Raw genomic sequence first — 3,603 nt, forward strand, 5'->3', positions numbered from 1 at the left:
AAGGAAGACATCTTTAAACAAGCTTTAATAAGGCTGTTAAATGTTTTGCAGGTAAGAGCTTGAAGTAGTCACCATTATGGAAAGAGGTTGAATTTATTTGCAAACTGATAGGGAGCTGTGTGATACAAGAGAAATTGCCCATGAAAAGCAGTACAGATAACAAGAGTACCCACACTGCTCTTATTCTGCCTTCCCCGGTCCCTCTCAGAGGGAGCAATGGACAGCATCTCCCATTATTCATGGGCTCCACCTGTCTGGTTCCTGACCCTATAGAAGGTCACAGTGGCTAGGGTTCCTACGTTTTTCAGAGCGAATGTACCCATTTGAAGCTATCCGAAAGTTAGGACCAAGGTGGTCTACTTGATCTTCCATTATCTTTGATATCTAAGACGGTGTCTCGGTGTCCTTCTCTTGGCTTAAGGACCTTACATCCTCCTGCAAAGACAGTGGAAATGGCATGGGATGAAGAACCAGTTCCCATCAGGGCACCAAAAGCCATCTGGGACCTGGCCCTTGCCTATATGCCTGAGATTGTCTGCCCTCTTGTCATTCAAGGAAATACCCTACATCCATTCTCTTGGAAGTATCCAGGCTGTGAGTCTGTTGTCAGGATTCAGGGGAGAGATGATGAAGGTGTTAACCATCAGTGGTCATCAGATTGAAGAATCCATAGATTCTCGAGGTTTTCAGGAGTCAGAATCAACTGAGCATGGGGACAACAAGGGTGTTCATTATTTTATTTTCACTACGGACTCATCAGGGCCAGAGTGATGACACCAGCTTCTGACCTGGCCAATTCCCAAGTCAGGTAACAAGTGTGAAGGAAAATAAATTCAACACCAGAGATGTTTGAGAACCCAAGAGTAGAGATGTCTAATAGACCAGTAAAATGCAGACCTAGAACTTGGGGAAGCTCTTTGGTCCTGGGAAGTGGATTGAGAAGTATAAGCATATGCAAATTGAAACGACAGGTCCCCTCATGGATAAGGAAATGACATGGTGGGCCTTTAGGTGTACATCTTCCATATTTATAAGTGACTAGTGCTCACTTTGTATCTTCAGGATCTTGAGCTGAGTTAACTGCTCAATTGTGTATAATTATTTTTTTTTTAAAGGAAAAATACATGGTTGCAGAGTTTAGGTTTTTCTCCAAAACGACTCTTCTAATTTAAGCTGCCAACGAAGTTCCAAGTTCAGAACCTGAACAGAGCAAAGCAAGGAAATGGAAATGAGGAAAATTCTGTTTCTAGGCACTGCTCTCTGCAGTTTTGATATTGTTAGAAAAAAGGCGAGCACCCCAAGTCAGGGGTTCTGGTAGAATACAAAACACTTGGGAGCCAGGCAGCAAGGCAAACATATTTACTTCTACGTCGTAGAAGGGTGCACACACATGGTCTGGAAGCGCATGCACACCAAGCAGGAGGGCTGCTTGGGTTTATAATCCCTTACGCACGTGACCTGTCCTTTGCTCTTGATTGGAGCTCAGGCTCACAGTCTTTCACGATTGGCTAATTCAAAGGGAAGGGTTGGCCTTTTTCTGTTTCAAGATGGCAGCCTCCAGGGGAGCTGCAAGCCATGCAGCCAACATGGTGGCTTCCAAGTCAGGCAGTCCAAAATGGCGGCTGTCTAAACTGTTCTTTGACGGGAAAGATGACTTGTTTGTTCTCACAATATTCACAGGGGCAAACAATGTGTGGCATCAGAGGGAGGGGATGATGGTGTATCCAGTGTGCCTGACCTTAGGCTAGGTGTGTGCTGCCAAGCAATCCTCCCAATAAACATGGCTCTACGTGGACCTCAGTTGATCTGTCAATCAAGCAGTCACTCAATCAACAAAAACTTTTTGAACTCTGAGGTCCAGAACTTGGCCGTATAGAGCAAGACCATCCTAGACAGACTATGGGAGTAGACCAAGTCCCAATAGAACTGGAGGAAGCAGCAGCCATAGTTGGCTGCTTCTGTTTCTCCTCTAAGTCCTGAAATTTGCAAGAGCAGGTCAAATATTCCAGAAGTTTCCTGACCCCCAAGAAAAACTCACAGGAGGTTCCCAGAATTAGACTGCCTTTGGGAACTTGACCATCCCCTCTCCCTTCTCTCCCATCAGCCATTAGCCCATCACCAAGCCATTCCAGATAAATCATCTAAGTAAAAAGAGTGCCCTTTTTATGCAAACATACTTCACACAAGTCCCTTAGTGACCCTTTCTCCAGGCCAATCCAATTGCTGCCCTTTTCCCCACCCACTCCCAGTCAGCTCAGGTAGAAATTCTGCAGCCATAGCAGTGAACCATTAATAATCAGCAAGTTGGGATCATTTATGCTGATTTTATTGTTCATTTTTACTTTTTACTATGGAGATTTTTGAACACATACAAAAGTAGAGAAACCTGTATAACAAATATAGCAAACTCTCATTTTTACCCTTTACTTGCATCCATGCTTTGCTTTTTTTTTTTAAGATTTTTTAAAATGGATTTTTTTTTTTTTTGAGAGAGAGAGAGGGGAAGGGAGAGGGAGGGAGAGAGAGAGAGAAACAACATCAATGTGAGAGGAAAACATCAATCAGCTGACTGCTGCACGTCTCCTACCGGGGATAGAGCCTGCAACCCAGGTGTGTGCCCTGACCAGAAATCAAACCTACAAGCTTTTGGTGCACTGGACGATGCCCAGCCAACTGAGCCATAGGCCACCCTTTTAAGCAAATTTCGGAGCAGTTATCACTTCACTAGTAAATCATTTAGTGTATGTCTCTAAAATACAAATGGTTCGGTTAGCTGCAAAATGGAGGCGACTGGTGGAACTGAAAAGCCGGTTTCCGGGGAACTGGTATCAGTGGCACATGCTCTTTCTCTCCCAGCTGAGTCTTATGGCAATGACCCTGATATTGAAATGGCATGGGCCATGAGAGCAATGCAGCATGCTGAAGTCTACTACAAGAAGTGGAGGCCATTTTGTTTGAAGTTTGACGGGGTTATAGAAGACTTCAACTATGGTGCTTTGCTGCGACTGGATTGTTCTCAAGGCTGCACTGAGGAAACCACTATCTTTGCTCCCAGGATACAATTTTTTGCCATTGGAATTGCTCGGAACCGCGAAGGCCATAACAAAGTAGTTTACACCAGTGTTCAAGACAAAGAAGAAGAGAAAGGAGCCAACAGAGGAGAAAAAGAGAAAACCAGCAAAGGAGGAGAAAAAGAAAATGAAGCCAACAAAGGAATCAACAAACATGGTGAAACATCTATGTAAGGTAGAAAGGGAAAAACACTCTAGAAACTGTGACTCAAGTGAGTCTACAAGTACCATGATGTTACTTATACAGATCCTGTGGTTAAATGTATGTTCCTGTTCAATTGAAGGAAATGTAGAAGGACATTTTTTTAAGCCTAATTATCAGGAGCCGCTCTGGTTGTTGTGTTGTATGAACTGGGTTAAAGACTATTTGTGGGGTCATAGTTGATTGTTTCTTGGTATATTTTTTCTTGGTTCTTCACTGGTCAAGTAAGAAATTTTGTAAATAAATTTATTTTGGTTCTTAAAAAAAAAATAAAAAGAATTACAAATGGTTCTTTTATTCCAAGCTTAAGCACAATGCTATTATCAACAT

At 43.0% G+C, this 3,603-nt stretch overlaps 1 pseudogene; it reads left to right on the forward strand.

Annotated features, from left to right (window-relative positions):
- The first annotated feature begins 2,780 nt into the window (after positions 1 to 2,780).
- Positions 2,781 to 3,387, forward strand: LOC114228519 (protein PBDC1-like; annotated as a pseudogene).
- Positions 3,388 to 3,603: the final 216 nt, after the last annotated feature.

Source organism: Eptesicus fuscus, chromosome 18 (assembly GCF_027574615.1).
Source record: "Eptesicus fuscus isolate TK198812 chromosome 18, DD_ASM_mEF_20220401, whole genome shotgun sequence".
In the NCBI taxonomy this organism is placed as follows: Eukaryota; Metazoa; Chordata; class Mammalia; order Chiroptera; family Vespertilionidae; genus Eptesicus; species Eptesicus fuscus.